We start from the raw sequence: 10,533 nt of genomic DNA on the forward strand, positions 1-10,533 counted from the left end.
GCTTAGAACAGACCATATGATAGAAGTTACAGTGCAAATCTGGTAAATCACACTCATCTGCTGCCAATCTGAGTTTGAATTTTGTACCTTATTTATAAAAAAGTGCTTTCACATTCCCTGTAGCAAATGATGCTGTTCATGTTTCCAAAGTTTTGGCAATTTCGTTTCTGTGTATTCAAAGTGACAGAGCACAAAGCACTGGGAGAATGTCTCACATTTCCAGGGGCGAGAACCATTGAACTGTAAATCACATTTCTGCATAATAAGATAATTCTTCAATTGCTATAGTGTCATATTTTGTCCAGAGTCACGTACAGAAAAATCCCCGAGATTTCCACATGTAGTAGAGGAGTCATCCATAAGCAACCCACTCCACTCGTGAGGCCTTTCCTTCGACACGCATAATAAGTTATTTAACCCTCTTCCTTACATTGTTAAATAGAGTACACGAGGACCACTTCAAACAGACACAACAAAAAATGGATTTGTGATAAAAAAAAGTATTACTATATGTCCTATAAATATATAGTGATGTAAATATTATATGGAAGATGCGCCATCAGCGGGTTGATGTTGCGTGAAGGTTGATGACAAGCCTTGGCCAGCAGTAAGCTGCGATTCGTGGTGTAATTAGAAGCGCTTGAGTAGTTTGTTAAACTAGAACAAACGACTATAGAATGCAGTCATTGATACATTTTGCAGATCACCACACACTACACACAAAACAGATCCCCACAAATCTTATCAACATTTGTGGCAAGTAAACAAGTCCCATTTACCCAGCGATCACGTACGAAGACTGATTTTTAATTGTATGTACTTTTTTACGTAATATCTTTGTTATGCCCTTTTCTTCTTCTACTCGCTGCTTTTTTAGATCAAATATTGTACTAAAGACATTTATCTGACAAGCTTTAGTACTAGTTATTCAAAATAAGATTTTTGCACACAAAACACTTCAGATGACCAATTTTTTTTATATTACGAAAAAACTAGCGCCAATAGCTCAGGCCTACAAGCAACAGCTTAATAATTAGTCAGGAGAACATAGCTATTTAAATGGACGGAAACGTTGTAATCGTTTCCAGTAGTTTCTAAACCTGAGGGGTTTTCCGTTGAGTATTTTTAACTTTTTCATACGTTAAGAGCAAACCTTCCTTTTTTCCTCAGTGTTGATCGCTAGATGTACCGAGTACTGGTTTGATAGGTAAAAACAGACCACTGGAGCCACCAAATCCACTTGTCAATTTACAGGAGATAAAACTTTACACCGTTTAAAACAGCCTGATCTCAAATTAAGAAAACTGGGTGGGTAATATATGTTGTGAACAAATACATGTCTCAATGTCAGTAATTAGCTGGAAGTTTCAATGTTGTATCTGTTGTTCTTATTTATTATTGAACCTGATCACTTAAATGTCTTGCAAAATGTGTGGGATTTAATAATCTTTAAAGGCTGTTCTCAAAATGTTTTTTTTTCGATCTCATAACTACTAGAACTAGAGGGAAATACTTGAACTGTTGGTCCTTGCAAATTACAGAGTGCGGTCTAGAACACTCTATCAGTAAGGGTCTCGAGATAACTCTTGTTATGAATGATGATATAAATAGAATTAACTGAAAATGACTTCATAATCTGAGTCAGACAAACTCATTGCAGCAGCATTACACCATACCAATCGTTCCAGTTTCACTCCTATCTTGTGAAGCATTTACGAGGGGTTTGTTCAGATATCATTCATAGCAATATGTATATAAATTTTCATACCTAAAAATGGCGAAAGGATTGCTTTCATGGCAAAAGCCTTTGACTCTAATAAGTCAACAAAATAAGAAGAATTTGGAACCTGCTCCACTGTGTGGATAGTTTACTAGGCATAGTAAATTTTGAATATTAAAATTACACTACATATGGATTGTTTTTTTAATTATGGATATCTAACTTAAAAACAACAATTGGATTGTTCATATCTGAAATTGCAGTGTTTCCCAATTTTATATTGAAGATATTCAGACATTCAATACATGAGATAGACTTTCTTGATTGAATCCTGCACTTCAAGTCAGTCCACTTTATTTGTCAATTTGTTGCAATACAAGAGAGACTGCTGTCCATTTGTATATGGATGAATGAGCATGCTTAATGCAAAGAATGTGTTTGTAATGAGTCTGAGATTAACAATAACCCATCTACGTAGCCTACATAAATATATTACATTTCTATTTAAATGCCTACAGTATATCACAACTTAATCTTAGCGGATCACATTTTGCACATCTAAAACGTTTCCATGCTGCATCAGGTGGGGTGTAAACTCATATGTAGCTTATTTTACTTACAGGTGTAGATGAATAGAACGATCTCAATACACTTAATCCAGGTTGTAGCCTGTTATGAATTAACTTGTGGTGCGTGCAAGAACAAGACGACACGTAGGTGGCGGTATCGATGCTGCAACATTTTCTTTTAAACCTCCTGAAGGTTGTTGAAGACCACTGTATAAGGAAAACAGAGCGCAGTGCGCCCAGATTAACTTGTGTCACAACAGGTACTACCATCGTCATACGCCCGTGGCTCATATGTTTATTTAGGCTACAAAGATCTAAGATTTATCATGGGCAACACAACCAGACTGTGGTGTAGAACAAAACCAAGTTTCCACTCGTCAACATGGTGCACCCATTCAAGCTCAAATGCAAATGCACGCTCGATTGTTTTTCTTACAAATTTGTGTGCACCATCTAGACTGAAACAGCATCAGGCTCAGATTTTGGCAACAAGGTACAGACAATGGTTATGTGTCCCGACATGTAGTATGTGCTGACTTCATGTCTGTCCAACAATCATTTTCAGGTCAGTTATGGGATGTGTCAGAGGTGGGATACAAAAGAAGCCTCTGCTCCCCTTCCCACCACAGACTAATGGCCTTGTGGAAAAATTAAATGCACAATACAGAGGTTCCTTTTTTCTTTAATACCTGAACGCATTTGTGCTGTCATTGCATAACATGACTGTTAGCGTCCCCAGCAGCATCTTTATTGTAAAATTTAACCAAATATCTTCTACCATTCATGCCTGTAATTGAATTCTGCATTTTCAGGTCCCTGAAACAAAATGGCGTCCGACCACATCCCAGATTGGGACCAGTATTGCAGGCCACAATGTACATAATCCCTGCCAAACTGACAAAACTGGACCTTCAACTGTGGCTGGCCCATCACAACATGAAACAATACACTGTTGGCAGCCATTTCATTGGTTGATAGTGTGTGATGCTGAGGGTACAAGTTTTTTAAATGTGCCTAATTGGGTCAGCTGTGTTGGCGCACAGCAAGTCACAGTTTTTGACGTGGGTAAGTGTGGGATGATGATTAGAAGAAGACCAGTTATGTTTGATATGTTTTTGGTGTACTTAAATAAACGGATGTAATATCAATTTAAGATTGAAACTCGGACAGCAAGTGGCTAATTGACAATTCTTATTACCAAAACACGCAATTACACAGAAGCCACACGTCAATGACCAAAAACAAAGGAACAAATGTGCGCCACATAAGTCAAAAACTGACTTCATTGGACGATGTGGACGGGCATCGGTGCCAGGCAGTGGACCATTCATTGGAGAGCGTGGCGGCTGTAGAGTTGCAGACAGCCAACGGGGATCGTACCGTGCAGTGGACACCCAGTGGGGGTGTGGGACGGCTGGACGCGTTGCAGAAGGACATCGCGGGTTTGTGTACTGAGCCAGTGTGGCATCTGGACGTGGTTACGCGAGAGGCGCGGACTGGAACCTAGATGCGGCGACCGCAACAGAGACAGCTGAGAACAGTTTGCTTTGGACCAAGAGCCAAGTCATTAAGGACACGGTAGCGCTACCATAAAAAGTACTGAGCCATTAATAGTTAAAGGGTGCACACACAGACAACTAACAAAAAAAATCCAATGCATTGGGTGGTTTTTTGGTTTTGCCTTTGTGTGAAAGACTTGCTTAAGACTTTAAGGTTCAAGTCATGCCTTTCTTTGTGTTGGAATGTTTGAATGAAAAGGTGTGGTTAAACAAAGGGGTAAATGGAAGGCGAAAGAGGTTGAGGGTGCGGCAAACAAAGGCATTGCTTTATAAAATAGATGGCTTAGAGAAACTAAGAAAAACAACACTTAATAAAGCTGCCAACTTAAAAGAGCCAATACTGGGGTTGATGTATGAAACTGGTTTTGACTGAAATAAACAAAAACTCAATAATATCAAACGTTGTATAAGGACGCAAAGGATGTACAACATACTCTGTTAGAGTTGTTACCTGTGGAAGAAAAGGAAAAACAGGAGTTTGGTTCAAGGCAAAACTTTTGAGTGTCAATGAATTTCCAAATGTGACAAAACGTTTGGCAAATGAGGGAGCCACTGAAATGAGGGTGTTGATATTGAACCAGGAAATAAACCAATGGACAGTGTGTCAAATATTGATCAGGGTTTCGAGCGATCAAACAAATCTTCAATTGAAATGTACGTGTACAAGCAGAAGCAAAGAGAGCCGCGCTTCTGGCGCGCGCAGCAACTATGAAACAGAACATGCAATGGAGAAGGAGGCGGAGTCATTGCGCAAACAAATGGAGCAATTGAAATGGATGCTCTTATTGATCCCTCAGGAGCAGAAATTGCAGTTTTGCAGGCATTCTCAGATCAAGATGGAATGGAATCATATTTGAAAAACATGTGGAAAAGATATATAGTTTCGGATTCAAAGTTAAAAGAGCCCAGGACGAAAATAAAAACCACCTGTCACAAGAGCAAGAAGGGAAAATGGTGAGCTTGCAATCAACCAGAAAATCTACAATACAAATTCTGCAAAGACAAAATGAATATCAGAGTTGTTTTACAGCAACAAAGGACAAGTCAACTACACCAAGAGAGATACCAGTGTTTGAAGGTGCGCTTTAAAGTTCAAGGTATTCAGCAAGCCTTTAAACACTGTGTTGAAAGGAAAAGTGCTACTAAAGGGGACTGCATGTATTTTTGGAGAGATACACTAGAGGGCGCAAGGAACCTTGTGCAAGCTGTTTACACATGAGTCCTGAAAGAGGTTTTGAAGCAGCCAAAGCTCTACCTAGAACCGCTTGGGATGAAACAAAAATTCAGCAGCGCTATATCGAAAAGGTGCTCAACGGCCTGTTATTAAGGCTGAAAATGTGTCTTTGCTCCAGGATTAGCTTATTCTGCGTGGGATGCAATAACGCAATGTCTGATTTGCAGGACATGAGAGAACTGACATGTCTGCAAACCTAAAAGTTGTCATTTCAAAACTTCCTTATAAATTGAAAGAACAATTCCGAAGTCTTGCATGTGATGTCCGTGAAAGGCAAAAGCGCAAACCAAACTTTAATGATGTTGTGCAGTTTGTGGAACACCAAGTCAAGATTTTGTTGATCCAGTTTTTGGGGATCTTCACACCACAGAAGAGGAATGCATATCAAAAGGATGTGGATACAGAAAACCCAAAAAGGAAAACGTGACAACTTTACTAAAAATGTCTATGCTACCAATAACTACATGATGGGAACAAAAGTAACCAAACAGAATGCATAAAGAGCGATATCAATTGTTTATTCTGTTTACAAGGCCACTTTCTGGATGAATGTCATCAATGCCAAGATCAGCCATCGTGAAAAAATCAACTCTCTAAAGGAGAAAGGAGTGCTCTTGGGTGTCTTCAACACTGGGATTGAGCAAAAATTGTGAAAAGCGCATCACTTGTGAAAAATGCAAACTGAGTCATCCAACAGCTTACACATCATGTCCAAGAAAAATTGAAAATCAGGAGCACTGATGGCCGAATTCCTGTAAACGTGAATCAACTGAATTACAAATGTAGCTCAAACCTTGGAAGCCAAACTGGGGCCGGTAGTAAGGAATACTACCAATCCTTCCAGTTCAGGTGAAAGCAAGAAGGGGCAACAAAGTGATTCAGACCTATGCCTTTTTAGACAATGGATCAACTTCTACATTTTGCACAGAAGCTTTGATGCGAAAGCTAAACCTGACTGGGAAAAAATCAAGGATATGTTTGTTAACAATGAGCCCAAAGACATCTGTGTCAACATACATTGTGAAGGGACTTGAAATATCTAGCCTTAATGATAAAAGGTATCACAGTCTTCCAAATGTTTACACACAAAAAACAATGCCGGTGAATACAACAAACATTATCAATAAGGAAAACCTTACAAATTGGCCCTACCTTGATCAGATTGACTTCCCTGAAATCCAGGCTGAAGTGGAGTTGTTAATTGGTACCAACGCCTCAAAGTTGCTGGAACCATGGGAAGTTGTTAACAGCCAAGGAGATGGACCCTTTGCCATTAAGACCCTACTGGGGTGGGTTATCAATGGCTCATGTGGAGATTTGAAAGGTGACTTTAGTGATGATGACTGTCCTGTTGCCACTGTAAACAAAGTTTCTGTGGAGTCGCTTGAGCTGCTATTGGAAAAGCAGTACAAACATGATTTTAATGAAAGAGATGCTGAGGACAAAGAAGAAATGTCAAGAGAAGATACAAGATTCATTGAGATTATGGAACAATCTGTGAAGTTTCAGGATGGACATTACAGTTTAAAACTACCGTTCAAAACCAAAAACAACTATGTCAAATAACCGAAGCGTTGCTCAACAGCGTCTCGTCGGAATTAGAAGGAAAATGGAAAGAAACGAAAAGTTCAAGCAAGAGTACACAAAGTTTCTTGAGGATTTTATCAGCAATGGTTATGCGGAAAAGGTCCCAGAGGATGAATTACGTTGTGGTGAGGAAAATGTGTTTTACATTCCACATCATGGTGTCTACCATCCACGCAAAGGCAAGTTGCGGGTTGTTTTTGATTGTGGAGCTGAGTTCAAAGGAACTTCCTTAAATGATTAACTTTTGCAAGGCCCAAACCTTACAAGTTCCTTAATAGGAGTACTCTTAAGGTTCAGACAAGAACCTATTGCCTTTATGTCTGACATAAAATCTATGTTTTACCAAGTCAAGGTAGCAGAGGAAGACAAGGACTTTCTGAGATTCCTATGGTGGCCTAATGGAGATCTGACCAACGAAGTTGCAGAATACAGAATGACAGTACACTTATTTGGAGCGGTGTCATCTCCCAGCTGTGCATGCTATGCTTTGAGGAGGACTGCTGATGACCATCAAGGCAGCTTTCCAGAGGAAATAGTTGATACTGTTCATAGAAATTTCTATGTGGATGACTGTTTGAAAAGTTCACCATCTGTGGAAAAAGCAATAAAATTAGTTAAGGATCTTGATGACCTTTGCCAGAAGGGAGGCTTTCATCTTACACAATGGATCAGCAACAACCGCAAAGTCCTGCAAACAATTCCAGAGAAGGACCACTCTAAAAAAGTGAGTGAGCTTAATTTGGACAGGGACCAACTCCCAATGGAAAGAGCCTTGGGGCTCCAATGGTGTATGGAAAGTGACACCTTTAACTTTCGCATGGACTGCAAAGAAAGGATGGAAACCCGACGAGGGATTTTATCTGTTGTTAGCTCAGTGTATGATCCCTTGGGATACCTTGCATCAGTTACTCTTCCAGCCAAGCACATTCTACAAAATTTGTGCAGAATGAACTATGGCTGGGATGAAGTAATTCCACAATTCCTAAGACAACAATGGATCAAATGGTTGATTGACCTTAAAGGGCTTTTGATGTTCCAAGTGAACAGGTGTTTAAAACCATGTGATTTTGGAACAGCTGTCAACGCCCAATTGCACCACTTTGCTGATGCTAGTGAAGTAGGATACGGCACAGTAACATACCTGAGGTTACAGAATGAAGACGGTGATGTGCATGTCTCTTTCACTCATGGAAAAGCCAGAGTGTCCCCACTAAAAGCAGTAACCATCCCTCGTTTGGAGCTCACTGCTGCTGTCTTAGCTGTTCGGGTAGACAAGATGGTAAAAGAAGAATTACAGCTTCAGTTGGAAGAATCCTGTTTCTGGACCGACAGTACCACAGTCTTGAAATACATCCATAATGAGAACAAAAGATTCAGGACATTTGTGGCCAACCGAATCTCTATTAGGCAAGCTTCAAACACAGACCAATGGCGGTATATCCACACGTCACAAAATCCTGCAGATGATGCATCTAGAGGTGTGACAGTCCACAAGCTCTTGAACGACAAGACATGGTTGTCAGGACCAGAATTCTTGTGGCAAGCAAAGGAAACATGGATGAATTGCAAGGTGGAGGCCATATTGATGAAGGTGATCCAGAGGTGAAGAAGGAGATCTCTGCAAATGCAATAAGCTTACAGAACAGTGCAACCAGCCAGCTGATCATGTATTACTCTGATTGGAAGAGACTGAAAACTGCAGTATCATGGATACTGAAAATAAAGAAGGCTCTACTGGAGTTAAGTCGAAAAAGAAAGAAACTTCAGTTGCGTACTTGTCTGGATCCCAATTACGTGGATCTGGAAATGTCAAAAGCCAGAGGCTTAATGGGACAAACTTTGTCAATTGATGACCTGTGTATGGCAGAAAGTGCTATCATCCAATTCTGCCAAAAGGAAAGATACAATGATGAGATTTGTGCTTTGTTGTCTGGAAAATCTGTGAAAAAGAGTAGTTCCATCTACAAGCTCAACCCTGTTGTAGGAGATGGACTGCTGAGAGTCGGTGGAAGGCTGTCCAGGGCGGCTATGCCAGAAGAAAGCAAACACCCAATCATCCTGTCAAAAGATCAGCATATCTCCATGTTAATTCTCCGATATATCCATGAACAGATAAGGCATGGGGGGAGAAGTCACATGCTCTCCAGGTTGGGAGAAAAATATTGGATCACACACGCCAATGCAGCAGCAAGAAAAATCTTGTCAAGTTGTGTGTTTTGCAAGCGTCACAAAGGACAAATGTGCGATCAAAAGATGGCTGACCTGCCAAAAGAAAGAATTACTCCTGACTTACCTCCATTTACAAATGTCGGGGTGGATTACTTTGGACCAATAGAGGTAAAGCAAGGCCGTTCCTATGTGAAACGTTACGGTGTCATCTTTACGTGTATGGCAAGCAGAGCTGTTCATTTGGAAGTGGCACATTCACTGGACACGGACTCTTGCATCAGTGCTATTCGTCGATTTATATGTCGGAGAGGCCCAGTGGCCCATTTCCGCTCAGATAATGGCACAAACTTCACAGGAGCAGAGAAGGAACTAAAAAGAGAAATCGCAAAATTGAACAATGGGACAATTGAAAGGTCTTTAATGCATGAGGACATCAAATGGAGTTTCAATCCACCAACCGCTTCACATCATGGCGGTGCTTGGGAAAGCATGATCAGGCTGGTTAGGAAGGTGCTGTTATCTGTTCTACATCAACAAACCTTAACTGATGAAGCCTTGGTCACTGTCTTATGTGAAGCTGAAGCAATATTAAATGATCGACCCATTACCAAAGTTTCTGCAGATCCTAATGATTTGGAACCTCTAACGCCAAACCATCTTCTTACACTGAAAAGAAAACCAAGTTTGCCTCCGGGTCTGTTTGATCATAAGGACCAGTATGTAAGAAGACGATGGAAACAGGCACAGTACATTTCAGATTTATTCTGGAAAAGATGGGCAAAGGAATATCTTGCTTTGCTACAGGAAAGGCAAAAGTGGAACAAAACCAAACGTAATCTTGCAACAGGAGACATTGTTTTGATTGCGGATGCAACAGCCCCCGGAATTCCTGGAAAATTGGAAAAATAATCAAAACATTCCCTGACAGGTCCGGCATGGTCAGATCTGTTCAAATCCAAACAAAAACAAACATTATTGAAAGACCAGTGACAAAATTGTGTCTGTTAATAGAAAATGAATTGTCTGCATAACAAGTTGACATGTTATGCAGACTGCCAAAAAAAAAAAGGGAAATTGGTTTAAGGTAGCCTACAGCCTGCCGTTTAAGATTTACATGTCTCCATATCTAGATATGTGTTTGTGATTAATTGTTATGTCTTGTATCGCCATATACAATTAGGGGCCGGTTGTGTTGGAGCCATTTCATTGGTTGATTAGTGTGTGATGCTGGAGGCGTACAAGTTTATTTAAATGTGGCCTAATTGGGTCAGCTGTGTTGCGCACAGCAAGGTCACAGTTTTTGACGTGGTTAAGTGTGGGATGATGATTAGAAGAAGACCAGTTAGTTTGAAGTTTTGTGTTACTTAAAATAACGGATTGTAATATCCAATTTAAGATTGAAACTCGGGGACAGCAAGTGGCTAATTGACAATTCTTATTACCAAACACGCACTTACACAGAAGCCACACGTCAATTTCCGACCAAAAACAAAGGAACAAATGTGCGCCAACATACACAGCACACACCAACAGCGGAACGAACATCCATTTCCAGAAAGACTCCAAAAGCTCCAAAAAAATGCAGAAATGTTTGAGTAAACCTCCATAAAGTAAACCCTAAATTATGAATTTCAGAAGTAACCGACTGTCATTGATATTTTACCGTGATCAGAGACCTATGGGCAGGAGGTCGCA

At 40.3% G+C, this 10,533-nt stretch overlaps 1 long non-coding RNA gene across 1 annotated transcript in view; it reads left to right on the plus strand.

The window, feature by feature from the left end:
* Positions 1-5,189, plus strand: part of LOC116704184 (uncharacterized) — a 20,704-nt gene extending 15,515 nt beyond the window's left edge. The window contains exon 3 of the long non-coding RNA XR_004335615.1: positions 5,177-5,189. This is a non-coding gene — a long non-coding RNA (uncharacterized LOC116704184). The remainder of the gene's footprint in view (positions 1-5,176) is intronic.
* The last annotated feature ends 5,344 nt before the right edge of the window (positions 5,190-10,533 follow it).

Source organism: Etheostoma spectabile, chromosome 2 (genome assembly GCF_008692095.1).
Source record: "Etheostoma spectabile isolate EspeVRDwgs_2016 chromosome 2, UIUC_Espe_1.0, whole genome shotgun sequence".
Taxonomy (NCBI): domain Eukaryota; kingdom Metazoa; phylum Chordata; class Actinopteri; order Perciformes; family Percidae; genus Etheostoma; species Etheostoma spectabile.